This window comes from Schistocerca cancellata, chromosome 5, assembly GCF_023864275.1.
Source record: "Schistocerca cancellata isolate TAMUIC-IGC-003103 chromosome 5, iqSchCanc2.1, whole genome shotgun sequence".
Lineage (NCBI taxonomy): Eukaryota > Metazoa > Arthropoda > Insecta > Orthoptera > Acrididae > Schistocerca > Schistocerca cancellata.
The window spans coordinates 142,183,268-142,210,406 of NC_064630.1; positions in this window are offsets into that span (position 1 = coordinate 142,183,268).

Here is a 27,139-nt window from a genome sequence, read left to right on the forward strand (position 1 = left end):
AAGGGCAACAGTCTGGATGATTGACTGATCTGGCCTTCTAACAATAACCAAAACGGCCTTACTGTGCTGGTACTGCGAACGGCTGAAAGCAAGGGGAAACTACGGCCGTAATTTTTCCCAAGGGCATGCAGCTTTACTGTATGGTTAAATGATGATGGCGTCCTCTTGGGTAAAATATTCCGGAGGTAAAATAGTCCCCCATTCGGATCTCCGGGCGGGGACTACTCAAGAAGATGTCGTTATCAGGAGAAAGAAAACTGGCGTTCTACGGATCGGAGCGTGGAATGTCAGATCCCTTAATCGGGCAGGTAGGTTAGAAAATTTAAAAAGGGAAATGGATAGGTTAAAGTTAGATATAGTGGGAATTAGTGAAGTTCGGTGGCGGGAGGAACAAGACTACTGGTCAGGTGACTACAGGGTTATAAACACAAAATCAAATAGGGGTAACGCAGGAGTAGGTTTAATAATGAATAGGAAAATAGGAATGCGGTTAAGCTACCACAAAAAGCATAGTGAACGCATTATTGTGGCCAAGATAGATACGAAGGCCACACCTACTACAGTAATACAAGTTTATTAGCCAACTAGCTCTGCAGATGACGAAGAAATTGAAGGAATGTATGATGAAATAAAAGAAATTATTCAGATAGTGAAGGGTGACGAAAATTTAATAGTCATGGGTGACTGGAATTCGAGAGTAGGAAAAGGGAGAGTAGGAAACGTAGTAGGTGAATATGGATTGGGACTAAGAAATGAAAGAGGAAGCCGCCTGGTAGAATTTTGCACAGAGCACAACTTATATCTAACATTTGGTTCAAGAATCATAAAAGAAGGCTGTATACATGGAAGAAGCCTGGAAATACTGACAGGTTTCAGATATATTATATAATGGTAAGACAGAGATTTAAGAACCAGGTTTTAAATTGTAAGACATTTCCAGGGGCAGATGTGGACTCTGACCACAATCTATTGGTTATGACCTGTAGATTAAAACTGAAGAAACTGCAAAAAGGTGAGAATTTAAGGAGATGGAACCTGGATAAACTGAAAGAACCAAAGGTTGTACAGAGTTTCAGGGAGAGCATAAGGGAACAATTGACAGGAATGGGGGAAAGAAATACAGTAGAAGAAGAATGGGTAGCTTTGAGGGATGAAGCAGTGAAGGCAGCAGAGGATCAAGTAGGTAAAAAGACGAGGGCTAGTAGAAATCCTTGGGTAACAGAAGAAATATTGAATTTAATTGATGAAAGGAGAAAATATAAAAATGCAGTAAATGAAGCAGGCAAAAAGGAAGAAAAAACGTCTCAAAAATGAGATCGACAGGAAGTGCAAAATGGCTAAGCAGGGATGGCTAGAGGACAAATGTAAGAATGTAGAGGCGTATCTCACTAGGTGTAAGATAGATACTGCCTACAGGAAAGTTAAAGAGACCTTTGGAGATAAGAGAACCACTTGTATGAACATCAAGAGCTCAGATGGAAACCCAGTTCTAAGCAAAGAAGGGAAAGCAGAAAGGTGGAAGGAGTATATAGGGGGTCTATACAAGGGCGATGTACTTGAGGACAATATTATGGAAATGGAAGAGGATGTAGATGCAGATGAAATGGGAGATATGATACTGCGTGAAGAGTTTGACAGAGCAGTGAAAGACCTGAGTCGAAACAAGGCCCCCGGAGTAGACAACATTCCATTGGAACTACTGACGGCCTCGGGAGAGCCAGTCCTGACAAAACTCTACCATCTGGTGAGCAAGATGTATGAAACAGGCGAAATACTCTCAGACTTCAAGAAGAATATAATAATTCCAACCCCAAAGAAAGCAGGTGTTGACAGATGTGAAAATTACCGAACAATCAGTTTAATAAGCCACAGCTGCAAAATACTAACACGAATTCTTTACAGACGAATGGAAAAACTAGTAGAAGCCGACCTCGGGGAAGATCAGTTTGGATTCCGTAGATATACTGGAACACGTGAGGCAATACTGACCTTACGACTTATCTTAGAAGAAAGATTAAGAAAAGGCAATCCTACGTTTCTAGCATTTGTAGACTTAGAGAAAGCTTTTGACAATGTTGACTGGAATACTCTCTTTCAAATTCTGAAGGTGGCAGGGGTAAAATACAGGGAGCGAAATGCTATTTACAATTTGTACAGAAATCAGATGGCAGTCATAAGAGTCGAGGGACATGAAGGGGAAGCAGTGGTTGGGAAGGGAGTAAGACAGGGTTGTAGCCTCTCCCCGGTGTTATTCAATCTGTATATTGAGCAAACAGTAAAGGAAACAAAAGAAAAATTCGGAGTAGGTATTAAAATCCATGGAGAAGAAATAAAAACTCTGAGGTTCGCCGATGACACTGGAATTCTGTCAGAGACAGCAAAGGACTTGGAAGAGCAGTTGAACGAAATGGATGGTGTCTTAAAGGGAGGATATAAGATGAACATTAACAAAAACAAAACGAGGATAATGGAATGTAGTCGAATTAAGTCGGGTGATGTTGAGGGTATTAGATTAGGAAATGAGACACTTAAAGTAGTAAAGGAGTTCTGCTATTTGGGGAGCAAAATAACTGATGATGGTCGCAGTAGAGAGGATATAAAATGTAGACTGGCAATGGCAAGGAAAGCGTTTCTGAAGAAGAGAAATTTGATAACATCGAGTATAGATTTAAGTGTCAGGAAGTCATTTCTGAAAGTATTTGTATGGAGTGTAGCCATGTATGGAAGTGAAACATGGTCGGTAAATAGTTTGGACAAGAAGAGAATAGAAGCTTTAGAAATGTGGTGCTACAGATGAATGCTGAAGATTAGATGGGTAGATCACATAACTAATGAGGCAGTATTGAATAGGATTGGGGAGAAGTTTGTGGCACAACTTGACCAGAAGAGGGGATCGGTTGGTAGGACATGTTCTGAGGCATCAAGGGATCACCAGTTTAGTATTGGAGGGCAGCGTGGAGGGTAAAAATCGTAGGGGGAGACCAAGAGATGAATACACTAAGCAGATTCAGAAGGATGTAGGTTGCAGTAGGTACTGGGAGATGAAGAAGCTTGCACAGGACAGAGTAGCATGGAGAGCTGCATCAAACCAGTCTCAGGACTGAAGACCACTACAGCAACAACAAAAATCATTGTGAAACAGGAGATCGCATACGGCGTTTATCTACTTGAGGCATTAGAGAAAGTATAATCGGAAGAAGTCTAATAAGTGTGCTGAACACTACAGATGAGTGTGCGTCAGCAGAATGCCCACGTTTACTAGCAGAAGCACTCCCGAAGCGGACACTGTTGCAAGAATTATTTAGAGTGAATAGTGTCAGTAAAAATAAACCGAAGCTGAAAGCGAGAATAAGTATCCTAAAGCAAAATATTCGAGTAAGTCAATTTAATCCTGAAGAGAAGGCAGGAATAATTTTTTACCATTTGCCTGGAGATAAATTCTCCTATACAGATAGTATCTGGCACGAAATTAGACTACTGCCAGAAGCGGAAGGTAGGAGAATATATTCGCGACCCTACGGAATACCGGAACCACAAAAAGAGGCACTCAGGTGAGAAACTGAAAAGATGTTAGAGGGTGACATAATAGTATCGAGTAAAAGTGGTTAGAGCATTACGTTAATTATAACTCCGAAAAAGATGGATGCCAGTGGAAAGAAAGTGACGTATAGTCGCGGGCTACAGGCGAATTAATGAAATATCCCTAAATTCAGTATGTCATTGCCAAGAATAGACAAAATTCAAGATAAAGCACTTCTCGACCCACAATTTAGCGAAGGGTTCTTATCAGATTTTATTAGATGAACAGGATCGAGAAAACACGGCTTTCAGTTCGCTGTATGGGTATTATGAGTACAGATGCCCATGGGACTTGAAACAACTCCAAGTACGTTTCAGAGGTTGATGAATTCCGCCTTGACAGGATCACAAGATGACAAGTTGTTCATCAAAATGATTAAAATGTTAATAGTTGGTTCGTCCTAACAGAGGTATTTGGAAGACTTACACTACACAACTTAGAGTTACAGGATGACAAGTGCGAATTTCTCCGAGAGGAAATTTGCTGTCCGGACCATATTCCATCGGCTAAGGGCTTGAGGTCAGACCCACAGAAGGTAGAGTAATAAAGGAGTACCCAATGCCTAAAACAACAAAGCAATTAAAGGCATGTCTAGGTCCTGTTGGTTTCTATAGGCATTTTATAAGCAACTTCATCAAAATGAATTACTGAAGAAAGAGATGCCCTACACCTGGGGTATCGAGCAGAAAAAGCTTTTCAGCGTTTGAAAGATAAGCTGATGAGTCCAGCTACACTGCAGTATCCAGACTCTGGAAACGACTTCTTAATTATCACTGAAGCTAGGTAGACAATTGTCGGAGCCGTTTTAGAGTCAGAGAAAAATGAGAAGCGGCTTAAATATCACGTACACCTCGAGAACGCTGAACAAGATGGAAAGAGAGTACAGTGCGATTGAGAGGGAGCCATTTGTGGGCAGTGTAATGCTTTAGCTCATATTTATTTGGCAGAAAGTTCCTGATATGTACCGACCATAACACCTGACATGGGTAGGTGCTGTATCTGATTCGTCATCCAATTCTCTAGAATACTCCAAGTCTTGTTTTTGATTGAGAATGCTCGACAAATATTAAGTCTGTCGGAACCTAATGCAGTCACAGTTTTTACCCACAGACCTGCTCAGTACGCCACGCTGAATTTATGTCTTTTATCGTCACAAAATTCACTTAAAAATTCCGAAATTTCTACGCAACCATCGGAATAATTATGCCGTCACTTTACAACACTTTTGATGAAAAACTGCTAGATTCGGCAACTTATCATTTCCATCGGAACTACTACTACACACGTCCGAACTGTTTCATAGCTACGCTCCGACTCCTCTCTAGAATACTCTAAGTCTTCTCTACCAGCAGAGAAAGGCGCGCGAAGAATATTGCTTTACCATTGGTCAGTTTACTCAACAGGCAATAGCAAAAGAACTTTCTCCCGCGTCAGTCCGCGATTTTCACCAATAACCAATCGCAAAATAGTAAACCTAACGACTGCACTTTTTACCGACGTAATTATCTAATATGCTGAAGTTTTGTTTATGCATAAAGTTATTTACTATTGTTATTTATACCTTAATTAACTTTCCCTTTACTAAACTTACTTCACAAATCTATTCTACAAAAATCCCCTTTGTCCACATCCATACTTCCTTGAAATGTTCCCACACTAAATCCCTCTACAGAACTCGTTAAACAATTATCTTCATATTAACCTTAAACCACACTCACGCATCATTCATACTGCTGAAAACACATTTATAACATTTTACATACACAAAAAGACATAATAACACTTTATGAAAATACTAGAACAGTTTATGAAAAACATTCTATTACTTAAGTACACTGTAGTGGGCACAATCGAAACTAAATCACAGTCCCGTATCCAATACTGTCCTCTATGGGCTGATACATAAACTACGTGCGCGTCCAGTCTCGCGTCACCATCTGTCACTATCCAGCTCTGAGACACATCTCCCACTTAACCGCCTCCAAGGCAGGATCGGTATACGGCGCTACGCCTCAAGAGGTCACGGTGACTGGCGCATGACCGGAGGGCAACAGTAGCCTAGGTCAGGACACAACAGACGCGCAAGCCGCTGCGCTGTTCGATGACCAACCGGCAGGCAACGACAGCGGGGCTGTTAACGCACGCATACGGGTAGCAGGCCCATCGGGAAGGACCCTGGACATGAAACGTCTGAACTGGGAACAGTAAAAGATTAAATTCGGATATGTGAAAAATTTGTCAAAGAGATAGAAAAATATATTGGGAAACATTAGACAGCTGAGTCAATAAGAGAAGAAATAAGTGGAAACGAAAAGGCTGCGATATTAAAATGGTTTCACGATTCTCCCACTGGACGACACCAGGGCATAGGAAGAACCAATGAGTGAATAAGGAAGTACTGAGCGTGGAACGGTATGAAAAAAGGTATAGAAGAATGTATCTGGAAATGCGAAAGTTGACGAAAGAACACTAGGAAACAAAGATGCCTTTAGAAATCACGGAAACGCCTAGACACGTTATCGAAAGGTGTCGTACTGACATAGTAGGTCCATTAAACCAGACAGACAGAGGTAAAAAATATTCTTGCTTCTCAAGATGCGCTGGCCAAGTGTGTGGTAGCTGAACCCATTGACGCGCAAGATGCCGACACGGTGGCGCGAGTGCCAGTTGAGAAAATTATACCGAGGTATGGAATACCGCCACTATTGTCAAGTGATATTGGAAGTAATTTCATGAGCGATATTATAAAAGGAATATGTAAACTGCTGCGTACTGAAAAGATTCAGAATACCAGCTACCACCCTCAAACCAACGGAGCGTTAAAAAGATTCCATTGAACATTAATGGAGATGATATGACATATGTGAATAGAGTTCAAACAAATTTGAACAACAGGTTTCCATTTTCAGTTTTGGTGTTCAATACGCCACCGCACAGTGCTATAGGATACACGCCACATGAGCTGTTCTTGGGGGGAACATATAAGATTCCTGGAATAGTGCAGAAAGATCCGGTTGGAATGAGGCATAATACGTGGTAAAGCTAGAGGAAAACATGCAAGAAATACACCGATATGCGAGAGAGTAAAATGCACAGTGTAAAATAAAGAATAAAGGACACTGAAATAGGACATAAAATCCAAAGCAATTCCATCGTGGGGATAAAGTTCTGTTGTATGATGAGAGCATTCGATACGGCAGATCGCGTAAGTTAGATACGCAGTGGCGACGCCCAAAAGGGCATTATGTAGTAATCTTTCAGTAACGAAAAAATTATTTTACGGTTCTTGTCAACAGACTGAAGGAATTTTTCAAATTCCAGATGTCGGCGTCGTTCTCCTTTGCCGGCGTTATCCTACTGCTCATTGGGATTGGCGCACAAGACAAGAACCGTACATGCAAGTAGCGAAGTTTCACACGTCACCTGGACTGTATTATGATAATATGGGACAACCAAAAATTTACGTTATAACTAGGAAAATTGTGAGTTATTTCAATTTAATGGATCTGAAAGAGGAATTTGCGCACCCTGAAGTTCCTGCGATGCGGGCAACCGGATATCCTAAAGATAGATTGCCGTTACTGAATATGAGTGCAGCAGAGGGTAATAGTGCGGAACTTGCGTTAAAATGGCACATAGAAAAAATTGAAAAGGCGAAGGGGATAACTGGACAATTAACACAACATGAATCACGCATAAAAACGAGGGATCTTAAACTTTCTTCACGAGGTCAGTAAGATTTTGTCGGGACACTAGACGAATATCACGCCACGTACATCAAGGCGAAGATAGATGTCCTAAAAGAGGAATATAAACAGCTGCTGAGACTTCCGAAGGAGCAAGTGACCATGGTTAAAGCAACGTCGACTAATTTTAATCAAACGGTAAGCTCTCTAGCGAAAAATGAAGCGTTTATCACGCATGGAGTGAAACAATAGAGCCGACACATAGTAGAATATGATAACAGTATTGACAAACGGTTGTAGAGAGCAGTCATCTCGACCATTGATAACGAATGGCTGATACAACTAAAGTGCATTTTCAGTTAACTAGGGCGGTGATATGATATCTTGTCAACGCTCAGAAGGGTTACAAATTGATGAGAATCAATGATCTAAATGTTTTTATTGCTAGAAACATCTTACATGATATACATCCCGTTCGTAGAAGACAGTGTGTATAATCTCTATAGAATATTATCTTTACCGTTAGATGTGGACGGAACTAGGCATTTACGTATGCATATTGTCCCTGCTAACTGATGACACGAAACGGCGGTACGCAAAGTAGCGAGCAGTTACAGTGTAAAGCAGTAGTTCACAGCCTCATACTTGTGTTCGCGTGTGACAATAAGAGATGCGAGGCGAAGACGCTACAAGCAGTGCGATGGGTTCGGCAAGATTTTGTGCAAAATCTTATATTGTTGAACAAAAGTCTGTGGACACCGTTAAGTAATAATGAATGGCTCTTTGTTGCCCCGGCGAATGAGGGTTTTACCGTTATCTTTAACGAAGGAAGATTCAGATATCGTACTCGTAGACACAGAAAGTTTAAAATTTGATGTAAACGTCGTGGATATACGGCTCAAATTGGTATACAATCTGAACATATAAGACGAACAATGTCCCTAGTAGTGACATTGTGTCAAAGCCGAGCGGATATAGATTGTTGAATAGTAAATAATGGGAGGGAAAATACGATTGAGCTTAAGCTGGAATTGCCTATACAGCTTGCAATTAGGCAACTAGATGACTTAACAGCCGCAGGACATACGTTGGGTGAGTCCCAAAGCGAAATTATCAGGAGAGAAGTGCCTTCAGGAACTTGACGTTAATTCATTTCTCTTTCTCGAGTTTCTTGGGCTCGGGTGTAGTGATAATAGTGATTATATGTTGCTTATGCAAGTATCGTAAATGTTGCAGAGGCTGCTTCAATTTTTTTTTTCAAAATAATGGATAAAGGTTGTTATAGGAAAATATGTGTTAAAAACACAGTCGTAAATCAGCGCCCAGAGAGAGATGTAGTCGGATATCGACCTGCGAAAAGGATGTCTCGAGACAGTGAAGACATTTTTGAAAGATCTCTAGTGCCTGCTAGACATACGCAGAGTATTGTTAGAGGTGGTGTTTATCAAAGCGTTAGTGTGAAAACGGGCAAACGCAGAAGAATTGTAACACTAGAAGAGAGCGTTTTCTCTTACATATATTAACACTGTAATCATGTTATGAAGCGTACATCAAGATATGACGTGCAACTGGTTGTAAAGTTAATTGTAAAATAAGAACGCATACCTATTTACCAGAAAACGAAATTTTAATAATGATATGAAATAGCCTATGTTCCAAAGTGAGATGGAACTTTATTCCAGGTATCAGAATGTAACAGTAGGATAAACCGTGAAACGTAAAAATGCAAGTGTTCTCTTACAGGAAAAGATTGATTTTTACGTACCATTGTTGAGGATAGCTGTAAAAAAATTATATATGTCTTTTGGGTTTTCTTCTAAAACAAATCTGAATGCTTCCTGTTAACTGAATAAGACAAAGGGGGAAAGGGGTGTCGCACATTTAAAAATGCCACCCCCGAAAAGCAATGTAACTGCAGTCAGAACGGATAAGTTTTCTAGAAAGTATTTCGAGTGCAAAGGAGACGCCATGGGAAGGGCGTTGGTTTGGGTATTGGTAGGAAATCTTGAGTGGAGTAGTGAAGCTCAATGTGAGTTCACGTGAAGAAGCCATGAACCATGGAAGTGTGTCGGCAGTGACCATATATGATCACACATGAGGCCCCAGAGGGTCGCGGCCAGAAACGCCAACCTGTTAGGGACGATGCGGCCTGCTGCGGAGTATAAAGGTGAAGGCGGCAGCGGTGGCGGGGGCTGAAGGAGAGTTTAGATAGCCGTTTGGAAGGGCATCGGTGCAGGAGAGGCCCAGAGTCTGGACTTGTAGTATTCGCTCTGGCACTGCTCGCATTCACACTTGGAAGTGTACCTCCCTCGATGGGATTTTTGGACAATCAGCAATAGTGTACATTCACTTGGATCACTTATTCAGTTTTGTTCAGATGAGCATCAAAAACTGCAGTTATTAAAGTCTTGCCTACTTGTTAGTGTATTTTCTGACTGAGTTCCATAATTCCTTTAAAATATTCAATTAGCCTGCTCCATGTAGCTGACTGGACAGAGCATTCTCAGACCGCTCACTGTATACGACAGGTTAACCCACGTGAAACGTCCCCTTATAGAAATTATACATGACTGTGCTTAAACTGACACACAATATTTTTAGCGCAACACAATCTGACTTTCAAAAATCCCTACAAAAGAATGGCCCTGACTAACATTAACCTATACCTTTCACAAATCTCGTACCTCACCAAAAATCTTCGTTACTCGAACTAGTGCAAAACAGCGAGCGCCACTACTGCCAGCTAAATAAAAGATTCAAACTACTGAAGGCACTAACCACTGATAGGCATAATTAGCAAATGAAAGATTTTGATAGAGAACAAACAATGTATTGACCTTACTAGTGTTCAAAAGTCATAATATATATAGCAGATCATGACATCCAATCTTACAAATTTCAAAACTCCGCCATTTCTCTCCCCACATCCACCACTGCTTGCGGCTCACCTCCAACCGCGCAACGCTATGCGCTGTTAACAGCCAACTGCCCAACACTACAATGGCCAACAACAATGCAAACCAGCCACAGACTGCACACAGCACAGCCAGTGATTTTCATACAGAGCGCTACGTAGCGTTACCAATATAAAAATCTAAACGGCCTACTTACATAGCCCCCATGCTCCCCACAAAAAAATTTACAAATTGTTTTGGGCAGTGGCCAATACAGATTTGAAAAAAATTTTAATAATTACAATAACAAAGAAATCAAATGCACACACTTATTGATACAATGTTGGTCAAAAGCTAAAATTTTCTCCCAGTCCATAAAGACAGTCTGAGCAGTAAAAGAGAATGAACACGGAAGTAGTGGATTTCCATGCAGTCTTGAAGAAGTAGTGTTGTCCTTCCAATGGAAAGACAGTGCTGACTCTTGACATGCAGACAGGTAATGGGCCACAACAGAGCAAACCCAGAGCAGAGTCAGTCGAAGTTGAAGAATATTGGTAGGTAGGTCATCACAGAGCAGACCACTGTAGTCTTGTTAGACATTACAGTATTGGTGGCCCACGAGAGGTGCAGTCCCACTGTAGTCCTCGTAGAGATAATGGTACTGGTGGACCATCAAAGATTCAGACCCACTGTAGAGCTTGTAGAGACGGCCAGCAGCCATCTGTTGCGACTGAGCAGGTGCACAATCACCATCAAAGAGTCTTACGGACAATACAGCAAGTCCATGAACCACCACTTGTGCACTCACAAATTTTTTTTTTAATGTGCTTAGAACCAGCAATACTGTTATCCAGTCCCTTGCTGAATTGTTAACATATGTGCAAACACTAACAGTGCCTACTTCTCACATATTGTCCATATACGATGACCAACAGAAACATGTGCAGTGAAATGTAACTTACAAGTTACTTAATTTGATGAACTGGTGTCAATTACAATTTTATAACATAAGAATACAATAACAAAGGTACAAAATACATCATTAAAAACATAATAATACAGATAACATTTGTAGTAATACAGGCTTTACAAAACAATAGAAATAAACATATACATCAGTGTTACAGGAATTATGACATAAGTAAATACATAAAAGATCAGAATAACTTTTGAAACACCAACTTCACACATGAGCATTAAAACAAAACAGAATAAATAATGTCTAAGCATCTTTACAAGGTAAATAACATATTATCAGAAAAATTCTACATCATAAATCTTATTAGCTAAACACATACAGACAGGAAAAACACAAATTCACATAGTGTAATAACACAAAAATACAGGGCAGGGTTTGTTTTCAGTGTGACATTTGGTACTGCAGTCCACCCCAAAACTTCATTCCATATATCTTTCCTCTTATTTCAACATTTGTTTCCACCAAAAAAAATTCTATCCAAGCATGCTTTCTGTATCTATATGTTCACACATTTCTTACCTCATTATTAATTTCCATTATCTTACCTCATCATTTATTTCCAAGAAAATCCTACCTAAACCTGTTGTCCCTAAACGCTACTTTTTTGTTCATATCCTCTTTCAAAATACTTTTTTTGGCCAAACCATTTTCTTATAGCTTCTCAATGCATTTCTTCCAATTCATCATAGTTAGTTTCTTATATAGTCTACCCCCTCCTAAGCTAAGTTAAATCTACCGAGCTCAGATATATATACCAAGGGATGAGGCAATGCAGCAGCAAAAAACAATTAACACAAACAACAATAACAAAATAATGCAAATTGGCAAGGTAAGCAGCAGCAAATATAAGTTAGCAAAATGCAACATTACAACTAATATGAGGCAATGTGCAGCAACAAGAAAAATAAATCAGTAGTAAAACTGGCTTAACAGAGTAATACAAAGTGAAAATCAGTAACACTATACCTGGCAAACAGCAGCAGCAAATGCAGTAACTTATATCTAAACATGACAAAGCTCAAGCAGAAAACATAGTACACTAAAGACAACAATGAAGATAAGGGAAATGTATATTCACATCTTAATGTCTATGTAATTGAAGTGGTGCACCACAAAAACTTATTCTATGAAATAAATTACCAAGTACTTCAAAAGAAAATTATGTATGCAGTTCCTGTGAAGGGAAATGTCTTTTTGTGCTCCCTCATTTTCTTGGAAGTATATCACAAAATTATTACTTACTGGATCTGTAAACAGAAAATATTTATATTAGTACATCTATAAAATTTTATTTTAACCAATGCTGCAGTGCAGCTAGAAACTAGATGTTAAACAAAATGAGCAATCTCTCAACTAGAATGACAATAGAGGTAAAACGTTTCTCATCATTTCATTAGGCATTTTAGAAAATATCATAAATTAAGAGCCCCATATGTTTTCAAGTTTGAGCGTGTCGTATTTGTGAAGCTTTCTACAAAGAAATGTCAATAGCGAGGATAATGGCCTCTTTCTTCTCCACCTAATGGATTTTTCTCAAGGCAGCTGGCACACCTGGCCGCTCACAACGCATTACGTCACGGTCACTTACCTTTCTTACTGAAATATTTACGACAGCAGTTTCCGCTACAGTGACAGTCTCATATAAAAATTTCACAGGTCGAGAATTTGCGTTACAAATGTGTAGAAGCAAAATCCTGTAAATATAACAGTGTCCAAAAAATTTTTGTGGGCATTGTGATACATTCACGCAATTACACACATTTCATAACTCTTAAAGTACGAGTCTTGGTTTCCAACATCCTTTTTCACAAGTCAGAGTCCCTAACCACTACTCATTATTCCTTACCTTATTACACATTTACAAATTCGTCGACACTTGTTCAATATTTAATCATTATAAATATGTAGCATAATCAAATTCCTCATATAGCATCAGCTTAGTGATCATAAACATACCTCAACAGCATAATGCACATCGTCGTTGTAAAAATAACATCATAACACCTCAGTCAAATTTAAAAAACATCGTAGCTTTCTGCAATAATGTCAAAACCTAAAAAAAGTAAAGGAAACAAAAGAAAAATTTGGAGTAGGTATTAAATCCATGGAGAAGAAATAAAAACTTTGAGGTTCGCCGATGACATTGTAATTCTGTCAGAGACAGCAAAGGACTTGGAAGAGCAGTTGAACGGAATGGATGGTGTATTGAAGGGAGGATATGAGATGAACATCAACAAAAGCAAAACGAGGATAATGGAATGTAGTCGAATTAAGTCGGGTGATGCTGAGGGTATTAGATTAGGAAATGAGACACTTAAAGTAGTAAAGGAGTTTTGCTATTTGGGGAGCAAACTAACTGATGATGGTCGAAGTAGAGAGGATATAAAATGTAGACTGGCAATGGCAAAGAAAGCGTTTCTGAAGAAGAGAAATTTGTTAACATCGAGTATAGATTTGTGTGTCAGGAAGTCATTTCTGAAAGTATTTGTATGGAGTGTAGCCATGTATGGAAGTGAAACATGGACGGTAAATAGTTTGAACAAGAAGATAATAGAAGCTTTTGAAATGTGGTGCTACAGAAGAATGCTGAAGATTAGATGGGTAGATCACATAACTAATGAGGAGGTATTGAATAGGATTGGGGAGAAGAGAAGTTTGTGGCACAACTCGACCAGAAGAAGGGATCGGTTGGTAGGACATGTTCTGAGGCATCAAGGGATCACCAATTTAGTATTGGAGGGCAGCGTGGAGGGTAAAAATCGTAGAAGGAGACCAAGAGATGAATACACTAAGTAGATTCAGAAGGATGTAGGTTGCAGTAGGTACTGGGAGATGAAGAAGCTTGCACAGGATGGAGTAGCATGGAGAGCTGCATCAGACCAGTCTCAGGACTGAAGACCACAACAACAACAAGGTGGGTGCGGATTGAATCCCCGACCCAGCCCCTGTGTAGTGTTTTTGTCAGTCTTACAGAATGCAGGCGGGTGATATCGGAGAGTAGCATTACTTCCTGGGTGTTCTTCATGGAGTGCCTCTTGAAGACATCTCAGTTGTTGACAATAAACGACAGCAGTGATGTTTACACCTTGGAGAAGCAAGTCTTATTACACTATACTGTCGCTGTTCCACCAGGTGTATAACAATAGCTTTTGTTGATGCGTGCAAGTCTTTGTATGGGGAGTTGCTGCTTTGTTTGGGCTCAAACGCCCCTTTCTCTTCCTTACATCAGCATGAAGAAACCGATTTATCATCACCAATAACGATACAGGATAGGAAGGGTCAATGCTGGTCGCGATCCAATGGATTGTGAGCAAGCAGAGATGCACATATAGCCATCTGCTGATTTTTGTGATTTTGGGTTAGAGCAAACAGTACCCATACATCCGACTTTTTAACCTTGTCCATTGCATGCAGATACCAAACGTGTATGATCATAGTTCATCACATATGCCAGTTCTGGAGTAAAATGACGTAGATCATTGTGGATTAATACGTTCAACTGAACTTCATCAAACCCTGAAGGTCTTTCTGAACGTGGAGAGTCACTAATGTCTAAACGCTTTTGCTTAAAACGATAGAACAATTTTTTGTCGTGTTCTGTCTAATGATGTTATCCTCACATATAGTGCAAATGTTCCTGCAGGCCTCCGCTGCTGTTATCCCGCTGCAGAGCTGAAATATAAGAATATGTCGGAAATGGTCCTATTTCTTCAATAGGCACTCCATTTTCTGGCGTTCACAGCTCCGCTCGCTATCTCTAAATCACAAAATGATAATATGTAATGTAATACGTCCGACCGCGGCCACTTTCGCCAATGCACCGCGAGCGACCGAGGAGGAGGAGGAAGAAACCACACACCCTAGGGAGAGCCCCCGAGGAGAGGACACTCGACAAGGACACAGTGAGAAGGTGGGGCGGACGCCTGCGCCTCCTTCAACGAGGGACATGATGTGAAGTGCCTGTCCGACAATGAGAAGCGTGCCAAGCACTGATGGACACCTACAGCCATCAGGAAGGAACGCCAAGAATGTACACGCGAAAGCATCTGAGTTCTTCTGGCCCGTGCGGCAGTCACTTTACCTGCCTTAGAAAGCAGGAATGTGCCGACATTTCCAGCACCGCACGGGCACAGCGAGGAGTATACACAGAGCGCGGGGAATTGGCGCAGGGAGGCGTGCGAAAGAAGTCAGCGTTCTTAAGAAGATGTTTTTCTCTACAGTAAGGACACTCCATATAAATCACGGACGCCGGCAGATTTTGAGACGGAGCCCGAACATGATTCTGTCCAGGACTCACCCAAAGAGAGTGGTTACAAAGAAGTGTTGTGTAGCTGCTCTCCCAACAGCCTCGGAATGCAGGAAATGATCTTAAGAATGTGAAATCGTGAGGCCGGCCGCGGTGGTCTAGCAGTTCTAGGCGCTCAGTCCGGAACCGCGCGACTGCTACGGTCGCAGGTTCGAATCCTGCCTCGGGCATGGATGTGTGTGATGTCCTTAGGTTAGTTAGGTTTAAGTAGTTCTAAGTTCTAGGGGACTGATGACCACAGATGTTAAGTCTCATAGTGCTCAGAGCCATTTGAACCATTTTTTTTTAAATCGTGAGAAAGATGCCGATTCATGTGGCACACGCCAGATAGGAAATTTCCACCCCGCACAGAGACGCGTGGCTATGGAACGGCGATCTGTCATTGGACTGCATTGAAAATTTTGTCTGCCAATGACAACGCCGAATGGAAGAATATTTCGAAGGGGAGTTGAGCTCAGAGATGGAGAAGAAGAGAAGCAGGGGGAGTCGTTGAGACACCGCCGGAGCAAGAGGAGATGGGCGTTCTTCCACCAATCATCAGCATCCACCTTCCGACACTGTGATACCACAGCTTCGGCCACGCCACCGACAACGGGCAGACAGTGCGGAAATCATACCTGGGCTCCGCCGCAAAGCCGCGATTGGTCATGAGGGCAGCCAATCCGTGCAGCACAGCTCCGAGGCGACTCGCAGCGTCTGCCACCAACAGCAGTATAAGAAGAAAACGAAGAGTGGTGAGACGATTCGTTCACTCCTCCTTCCCCTTAATAACTGAGTCGTATCTACGCCCAGTCAAATCATCCCTGAGATTTATAATTTTGTTTTGGTTTGTGTAAACAGCACGAAGATAAATACCTCTCTTTCATGTTTCGATCATATATGCAATCTTTACATTCATACGAGGGCAATCCCAAAAGTAAGGTCTCCTATTTTTTTACAAGTACATAGACCTGTTTATTTCTACAATGGTTTACATCAGTTTACAGCTTGAACATTTAGCTGTTTTTCGACATAATCACCATTTCTGTCGATGCATTTTTGTACACGCTGTGGCAGTTTTTGTATGCCCATGTCATACCAGCTCGCCGCCATGTTGTTCACAAAGTTATGAACCTCCTTTTTCACCTCATCGTCTGAGCTGAATCGCTGGGACCACAATTAACGCTGATAGGTACTGTGAGACTCTGAAAAAACTCAAGCGGGCAATTCAGAACCGGGGAAGAGGAATGTTGACCAAGGGCGTACACATTCTCCATGACAACTCTCGCCCACACATCTCTCGGCAAACCGTTGCTCTCCTGCAACAGTTTCAGTGGAACATAATCACCAGCCCACCCCATAGTCCTGACTTGGCGCCCAGTGACTATCACCTGTTCCCTAGGTTCAAAGATTTGGCCGGAAAGCGATTCAGCTCCGACGACGAGGTAAAAGAAGAGGTTCATAACTTTCTGAACAGCATGGCGGCAAGACGGTATGACATGGGCATACAAAAACTGCCACAGCGTCTACAGAAATGCATCGACAGAAATGGTGGTTATGTCGAAAAATAGCTAAATGTTGTAAACTGGTGTAAACCATTGTAGAAATAAACAGGTCTATGTACTTATAAATAAATAGGAGACCTTACTTTTGGAACTACCCTCGTACATGAACCCCTTAGTTACGAACCACTTGTGTTTGATTTCATTTCATTATTGATATTTGGAGAGCAATTCACAGTTCACTACATTTTTGGCCCCCAGCGTAGGGCGACCTGATTGGTAAAGTTTCATAGTATATGATGTCACAAAATAATTTCTCGAGTTCAGAAGAGTAAACTCATAAACGAACAGGTAGTATTCATGTTAGATCTCCAGCCGGAACATGTCTTCATCCGGACACAATATTTCAACGATTCACCTGGCCGCCATCTTCAGGTGAAATCAAACACGCCGCAGCAGCTCCTTTATACACCAACCGTAGGTCCACGGCGCGTGCGCGAACATAACTGCCCTCTAGTGACAGGCGCAATAGAGCACCGGTGTTGAAAGCTCGCGGAAACGATAAATCGATCTCAAACACTATTGGCAGTTTTTTATGAGCGAATTAACCACAGCTGTTTCTTAATGTCGAACAGAACAGAGTTCCAACTCTTACTTAAAGGGTACCCCTTATCTCGGTTTATAAAATTGTCAGCAAGATTTCAATGGCTTCTTCCACTACACAGTCCCAATACCGCAACGCAGCGAGAACCATTTGTGTCTCATCGTACAACATACTGTGTCCTTCAGCAAGATAATTTTCCGCCACTGCAGATTTTTCTGGCTGAAATAAACGCGTGTGACGATGATACTCCACGCAACGATCCTGGACCATACGTATCGTTTGTCCCATATAGGATTTCTCGCAATAGCAGGGAATCTTGTAAGACTCGGGCTTTCTCAAATCCAAATCATACTTCACTCAGCCCAGCAGAGCTCTGGTCTTAGCTGGTTGACGGAATACACTTTTAATATCAAATTTCTCTAAAATTCTCCCTATTTTTGAAGATATGCTCCCGCAAAAGGTAGGAATACCAACGATTTGCTTGTATCTTCTGTTGGTTCCCGTGAAGGTCTAATCTGTAGAGTGCGACAGACATAATTGTCAGTATAACCTTCTCCTTGAACACAGCTTTTAGATGATTCAGTTCTTAAGTCAAACTATCTGCATCTGAGATGACGTAAGCTCTTTTTACCAATGTACGTAGGACTCCGTTGCGTTGGTACGGTGGATGACAACTTGATGCATGAAGATATCGGTCTGTATGCGTGGGCTTACGATAAACACTATGTCTTAATGTCCCATCATCCCTCCTCTAGACCACGACACATGAAAAGGGTAGTTTTCCATCGTTTTCAACTTCCATCGTGAACTTAATATTGGGATGCAGACAATTAAAATTATCTAGGAAACGATCCAGAGCATCCCTCCCATGTCGCTATCCCATAAACATATCGTCGACGTATCTTCAGAAACAAGTTGCTTTTAAGAACGCCGTCTTCAGTGCCATGTCCCCAAAATCTTCCATAAACATATTGGCGACTATGGGGGATAATGGACTGCCCATAGCCACACAGTCAGTTTTTTCAAAGTATTTGTCATTAAATAAGAAATACGTCGACGTCAGGACTTGGCGACAAAGCTTAGTCGTTTCTTCGTCCAATTTTTCAGCAATTAACTGCAAAGAATCTTCAAGAGGAACTTTGGTAAACAGAGACACAACATCAAAACTAACGAGCAGATCTGTGGGAAAGAGAAAGACTTAAAACGCTGAATAAAAACCACAGAATTGGAATTATGGTGTTCGCGTTTTCCGTCATGGTGATTGAGAATGGACGCTAAATACTTGGCTAAATTGTAAGTAGGTGCTCCCAAATGGCCTGTCGTGATCTGTGGCGAATGTAAATAACTCTCGCATCAGTTTCTGAACGAAGTTTTTCAGGACGAGTTTTTAATTTCCTTCTTTGGCTATTGACCTGCGGTTTTGGAATTGTAAGTTGTGTGCTGTAATCTGACCTTTTAATATTAGCCTTTTGGTACAATAGTTCTAAATTAACTGAAACTTGAGGCACAGAGATCCTTTCAAGAGAAAGTATGCTGCTGTTTGAAATGTCTGATTTACTTATTGGTGATTTTAATAAATTCACCGGTGATGTGCGGCGGCTGGCGTGACTGCAAATGTTGGCGGCTGTCAGCACTTTAGGCGAGGCACGTAAGCCTTGAGTCATCCTCTGTGAACACAAGAGTGGGCAGCGCAGGGGCAGTATGGCACAAGCTGCAGTTGCTTAAAGTTAGTTAAAATTTCTTGTCCTATCCTACCACACACAGAACAGTAATTCTTTGACCTACAAATGAGATGTGATGTCACAATTTTCAATTTAGGGGGAGCTGGGTGGGGGTGGAGGGGTGGGGGCGAGGTTAATTATTTAAAGATGCAGGCTGTACAAGTGAGCAGTGATGTAAAGATTTTCGAATTTCTCACAATTTTAAAGTGGTATTTTCCGCCATTTTTAAAACTCTCACTTCTGATATTGTAGTTTTGAATTCCCTGTTGTTTTCAACCAAGTACAAGTGGCGTACTTCTGCCATCTTGGACTACGATTTCACATGGTGAAGGAAGCGTGGGGTGTGAAATATGGCAGCGTTACATGATATCAGCAGGCTATGTGATCAGGTACAATAATTGGAAATTTGGCAACAATGCAGACTTTTCCAGTATCAACAAATCCCTGCTACTGGTACTTACTGTGAGAGGGGCGCTCGAGAATCGGCGCCTTCACGGTGTGGTTCTGGAGGTCGCAAAGCAGGCCTGCCTGTGATAAACGCAGGAGGAGAGACGGTTGTAATGCCCTCTGCTGGCGCCCTGTTTCGCGCTAATGATGACGCATTACACCGGCCAGACTTAATGCTGCCGCAACTCATCTCTCGTTATTGCGCTTTCGACGAAAGCTCCCATTGCTCCATTAGTCGCTCTCTCCATTACTTCCCTCTTTCCGTTTCTCTCCCCCTGTCTCGCGTTAAAATTCATCTTGCGAGTGCTCAAAGCTTTTGACTTATCTTATACTTCGTATGCGCCTGAAAATGAATGATAGGCCGGCCGGCGTGGCCGTGCGGTTCTAGGCGCTACAGTCTGGAACCGCGCGACTGCGGCGGTCGCAGGTTCGAATCCTGCCTCGGGTATGGATGTGTGTGATGTCCTTAGGTTAGTTAGGTTTAATTAGTTCTACGTTCTAGGCGACTGATGACCTCAGAAGTTAAGTCGCATGGTGCTCAGAGCCATTTGAACCATTTGAAAATGAATGATACCCCGGTCATAATGTATTTTGTAATTGCAGTACTTTAATTAGACGTAACATGTTTTGCGTCAATTTAGACCTTTGTCGGTGGGGAAATTTTCGTCTCCTTCCATCATTCAGCTATCCTGTACCACACACTGGTAACAAGCTTTCATCATTTTATAGTATACCATATTTATGTAGATTTTAGTGACATTTATCAAGTAAGGATTTTTCGCAATTTCTATTCACGTGGTTATTAAACAGAAAAGAGTAACTAGACATGCCAGTTGCTACGATTTGTCATGTACGTTTTAGTTACTGGTAAAGCGCATTGTTACCAGATTACAATGACCAAAAATTAGTCAAATAAATGAAAAAATGGATCCTTTGATCCATTATGGACGTAGGAAAGCTGCGACTGCCATGAATAAAGATTTTAAAAAGTGAATGCGACGAGTCACCTTTCCTTTATATTCATATTGGCCAACTAGTATCACTTAAAAACCTCAGTTCCGCTTCTTTCTTTGTTTTTTTCCTCTTTTTCCAGTACTGCTTCATGTTTTCCTCATTTTCTCTTTTCCTTTGTTGTGGTCATTTTGTGCCTATTTCTTATATTTTCTGTCTCTAAAACTTTCTCAGTTCATTATTTTATTCTGAAAATATATTCTTCTGTCATTTACGATTCTCTGATGTTGTTTCTTTGTAATTGTTTTCTAATTTCTGTAATAAGTGCTAATCCCGATTTTTCTTTCTCCGGAAACAGAAGAATATTTGTTTCGTTAGTCTGTTCTCACTCATTCAGTGGATGTGTCCAATGAAGATTAATTATAGCTGTGCCGTTACTTCTGATGTTTTTTCTATATTTTTGAAGACATCTCGCTACCTTTAATTTTCCAAACATCTGTAATTTGTACTGCACTCATTATTTTCCAACATTCTGTCTTGCACGTATTTCTATGCTGTCTGGCCTACTGTCAATTGTTAATCAGTCACATGTACAAATAAATAAATACTCTGCGCTTACTACTGTGGCTCAGTTATGCATTTCTGGTTGTAGATACTTTTTCATCAAAGGATATGATTTTTTATTTCATTAACTCTTACATCTGTTGCAAATTCTTCTAGTCCATTCTGCTACATAGTTTCTGCAAGATATTTTAATTTGTTAACTCACTTTAGGTTTCAAATTGAATTTCTAGGCATTTTGCGGCATTTTTGTACTTCTTTTTATATTCTGTTTTTCTGTCAAAACTTGAGAGTAGTTATACTCACTATTTGTCCTCGATGATCTATTTCAGGTAATTGCTTCTGTCACATTTTCTGCAAGGATAGTAAAATATTGAAATGTATTAACAAATTGCGAATACGATGAAACATCATCTGTATTGTGTCCTATAGACACACGGAAATTTTTTCCAGACGTGGACTCGAACCTAAATCTCCTGCTTCCTGGAAGCGGTCGCTTAACCACTTCGGCTATGCATGCCTACCGGACCGTTCAAAACTTCCACATGTCCTGGTGTCTACTCACTCAGCACTCGTATACCGTTCGTGTGATTTCCGCATAGGGAGAGTGTCTTCCTCGTCAGTCTGCCTTGCTTTGGTAGTTAATACAGTGTCTGTATTTGACAGTGCCTGTGTAGTTCAAGACAGATGTCTTTCAGGCATGCGTTTTTTGTTAAATTTTCTTGTATTTCTATAAGCTGGGATTTTTTAAAGGTTCGCTTTCAAGAGAAGAAAAATTATTTTACTATTACAGATCACTGTCATCACATATCGGGTCTAATAATCTAGTGGTAGAGTGTGTGCCTCTAAAACGGAGGGCTGTGGGATCATATCTTTTTGGCGAGCGTTTAACCTTCCCTTCACTTCTGAACGATCTGAGGATGAATGACAGGTGCTTCCGTTCCCACGTTAAACTGAAGGTCCCCTTTCCGCAGTTGGATAACTTGGGTAGTTTAGAGATACGCAAGTCGTCTAAGTGGCGTCCATTGAAAGATTTGCATCAATCCGTTGGGCCACACGAAATTACTACTACTACTACTACTACTATTATTATTATTATTATTATTATTACTAACGGTATACCGTACATTTCTTAGTGATTGTCTGTAGCACCTGGGAGCCGTTACCTGTGGCAAGTTTAGTGTAGCGCCATATAATTAACTTAACTGGAAAACATAAACTACCTTTTCCAATGTTGCGCACCGGGATTAATCATACAGATTCAAATCACTGGACGCAACGACCCACACATTGCTACAAACAGTCTCCAATAACTGTGTATCATTTGATGTTAAGTCGCTTGGTCACTTGAAACCGGCAATGGTAAAATAAAAATTTCTGCCGTAACGAAAGGCGACCGGCTGCAGTTGTCTCGGAGAACATTTGAAAAATTTGAGGTTTCCTGTAAACTCCGAACTACAGCCCTTATAAGCGTAATTAGAGAATAAAGACCTTTGAGCGTTCCAAGTAAAATTATCAATTTCATTTCCACTACTGAGCGATTTCGACCAGTTATACACGTTCACTTAGTACTGTCAAAGCGTATCGCAATGACCGACCATATAAGATGTCGGCAGTGTATGTACTGACACATAAACGACCCCATGATGATATACCGTCTCTCACGTGAAAATAGCGACTAACTTGCTTGGTCAGTTGGATTACAATTGATGTAGTGTATCTGGTGAAGAGGAAATGATATAATAGCGCGCGAGATGTAGACAATTTTCATATCCATATGTGCCGAGTGCTGTGACAAGACTCCAGAGATTATGGCTGTCAGAGCAGGCATTGTATTCCGTTGTTGAACTGTACAGCATATTTCCCATTCCTTTGCGCAAGTAGTGTTCATATACTTTGTAATATTAGTAGCTTAAAAGGTACTAGTGTTGCACCTCTATATCTACATTCTCGGAATCACTGTGAAGTATTTGGCTATCAATTATTTGGATTAGGTCAGTACTGTGGTTGCACGTTGGTCATGCAGTTCTGTGCTGTTGGTGGCTTTTGCATATTATTATGCAGATCTGAAGATGTTCCACTGAAAGAAATTATTCCGCAGCTCGTGGTCGTGCGGTAGCGTTCTCGCTTCCCGCGCCCGGGTTCCCGGGTTCGATTCCCGACGAGGTCAGGGATTTTCTCTGCCTCGTGATGACTGGGTGTTTTGTGATGTCCTTATGTTAGTTATGTTTAAGTAGTTCTAAGTTCTAGGGGACTGATGACCATAGATGTTAAGTCCCATAGTGCTCAGAGCCATTTGAACCATTTTTGAAAGAAATTAATTATATGAATCATAAAAAAATGCGATTAAAGACAGTGAATAACACAATACATAATGCAGTAAAGTTTCTTCGTGTTGAATTCATGGTTGGACTTTTTATACTCATCTCTGTTGTTACACGCATATTTTTTCATGAAATGATCTCCACGTAGGGAACATAACATATCTTTCCTTGCTGGCAAATAAAAGTGAGAGATTTTTTCTAATTAACAGTAAATATGTTGTGCATGACTATCAGTTTTCCTCAACAAAAGACACATTACAAATGCGATGGCACGTTGTGGTTAGTAATTTTACACACATCCGTAGATAATTAATTCTCTTAGAAGCTTGAACCGTTATTACTTTTAAGCTTGTAGGCCATATCTATACTACTGTTTCGATGTATTAGGCCCTCGTGGTTACTGAGCGTCATCGCTGTCTGAAGCCTAGTTGACCACAAAGCACTATTATGACTTCCACGAAAAAAGTGGTAACAAGTATTCGTTCGGGCTTCGTAAAAAAACAGATACTCTTATTGAACTTGTAGAGAATAAAATAACTAAAAGATTTTTAGCGATAAGCAAGGGGGTCGTTTTGCCTTCAAACAATGTGAACGTAACTTCCGGATACATCTACCTGAAAAATGTAAAGTCATGAAACAAATTCAGTATGGTGACAGTAACAGGTTCGCTACAATACCTGCAGACAGATATAAGTACGAATGAAAATATTATTATTCCACAGAAGTGTGTCCGCAGCTCGTGGTCGTGCGGTACCGTTCTCGCTTCCCGCGCCCGGGTTCCCGGGTTCGATTCCCGGCGGGGTCAGGGATTTTCTCTGCCTCGTGATAACTGGGTGTTGTGTGATGTCTTTAGGTTAGTTAGGTTTGAGTAGTTCTAAGTCCCAGGGGACTGATGACCATAGCTGTTAAGTCCCATAGTGCTCAGAGCCACAGAAATGTCAATAACACATCGAATGTTAAAACAGAAGTAATTCATAGGAAGAGACAGTCTTTGCTTTGTATTTTTTTTTTCATCCTATTTTGTATGTACGATCTGTTAGTCAAATATCCGTAAACGACGCACCTTTGCTTTTGCTTGAAATTTACGAACTTACATGAGTGTATGGACTCCTAAAACCTCATATCTAATCGCTGCACTAATTTCATTCGTCTGATACTTCTTTACTTCGGATGTTTTGTTATCTCCTGTGTGTTCTGTCTTTCGTTGTATAGCCATCGTAAGTCCATACGCCATTCTGCTGTACTCATTGTAAAGATTGTTACGTCAATGATAATCAGGTTCTCTTAAAGTTAGAGCTATTCTACCTCTTATTTCTAGCGAAAACCATGTCATTTGTTTATAATTTTTAATACATTATGTGTTTTCAGAGGTTCCCGGCTGGAACAGAGGCAGCGACAGCACATCGTTACTGGACGCAGCTGACCGAACGCTTTTCGTGTTCAGTTATTACTTTTCATTGTGTCTTACGCTATGCGTCCTGAGATACTTCGACCGGTCATTTAATTTGTATCTTGCAGGATTTGCAAGCAAGCTACGCGAAGAATGATGCGGTCATTCGTCTACTAACAATGACCTCGTTGTGCGGCGTATAGCAGCCGAACACAGGCCTCACGAACCTTTACAAGTTATTTGATGGTGGTTAATTTCCCTAATATGTTGCATTTTCAGCTTCACGCCGAACTCGGTTCGAAGCATTGTCTGTATTACCACGCTGAGCAGTACGTGTTGCGGACGACAATAAGCCCAGCCACCATCTGATGACACCCACCATTTTTTAAATTTATATTAAATCATTGAGATTACTGTTTTTGAATGTACTGAAGGGTAGTAACGTGTCAGTTCCCTTCCCAAAATCATTTGTTTCTTTAGAAAAATGAACGCAGTTTTTCTTACGGAGGTTTCCTTTTTCCGTTTCATACACACAGTCGTTGAATTCTTGTTATTTAATCATTGACATTATATATCGCTCATGATACAATGGTTCTTTAAATTTAAAAGTTTCTTCGTAATCAAAGTGAAGTACAAAACGTATTTTTTATAAGATAAGCTTTAGGGACCGAAGAGTGCTTGAATTTATACCCTGATAGTCGGTTATAGAAGTTCCCTGGTCTTGTTCTGGCGAGATATACGACATCTTTATTTGACAGTTAAAAATTTTCATCTTTTCTGTGATATTCCCTTGTCAGCCAGACAAGCTTATGACCATCCACATAGCTTCTTTGTACTCACTCGCTGTCCCTGTTAGTTCGACCCCGGTACGAGCTCCATCAAGTGAGCGATATTCGTGTATGCATCGTGCAAATGTTTTGTATACAATGACTTCCGCAAACAGACTGCAGTTTCATAGATTTCCCCTGTCACTTGGTTCACCTACAACTTACCCTATGTGATCGTCCCACCTGATATCTCTACAAATTGCTACTTGCAGATAATTCTATCACATTAGTAAATAAAGTTGTGACACATTAACTCTGTAGTCAAAGGCTGTCAAACTTTCAGATTTAATGAAACTGACAACTTATCATTTGTACACTAACAACTAGTTGCCAGTCGTTGCACTAGGGTAATATCTGCCCATAATGCAACTGTATAGTGCTGCTGTTTTTAGTGGATACAATTTTTCCTACATAATTTCGCGGGCTATTCGGAAAGTAAGATCCGATGAGGGTGCGAAATGGAAACCACAGTGAAAATCCGACGAAGCTTTGCACAGATGTGTTGGGCAGTGTCTCTAGTATGCTCATCGATGGCGTCAAGTAGCTCTTTTCAGATCTGAGCGCACAGAGAGCACGTAAATGTGCTTAGAACTATAGTGTCTTCCGCTAAGTATGAGGGCCTGGTGTGAGATTTTCCCAGATGTCATTCACCCCACATAATATAACTGTCATGTCTGCATGACAATTCTCGGCCGCACTATAAAGGGGCAATGAAGAGGCTCCTGCAGCGTTTTAAATGGGAAGTGTTTGATTACCCACAATAGAATCCGTAATTGACTCTCTCCCTGAGTGACAGAAATGACTGTCGGAAGGACTGACTCACCATGTAGGAACGCCAAAATACAGCCTTCGATAAAATTAAAAGCAAGAGTGGTAACATTAAGAGCGCAACAGAAATTCCACTGTTAAATGCAGAGGTGAGAGCGGACTGGTGAAAAGAGTACATTGAAGGGCTCAATGGGCGGGGGGGGGGGGGGGGGGGGGGAGATTTGTCTGATGTGATAGCAGAAGAAGCAGAAGTCGATTTAGAAGAGATAGGAGATCCAGCATTAGAATCAGAATTTAAGAAAGCATTGGAGAATTTAAGAGCAAATAATGCACAAGGAATAGACAACGTTCCATCAGAATTCTAAAATCATTAGGGGAAATGGCAACATAACGATTGTTCACCTTGGCCTGTAGAATGTATGAGTCCGGCGACATACCAACTGACTTTCGGAAAAATATCATTCACACAGTTCCGACGAATGGAAGAGGCGACGAGTGAGAGAATTATCATACAATTAGCTTAACAGCTTATGCAGCCAAGTTACTTACAAGAATAATACACAGAAGAACGGAAAAGAAAATCGAGGATCTATTAGGATGACGATTGGCTTTAGGAAAGG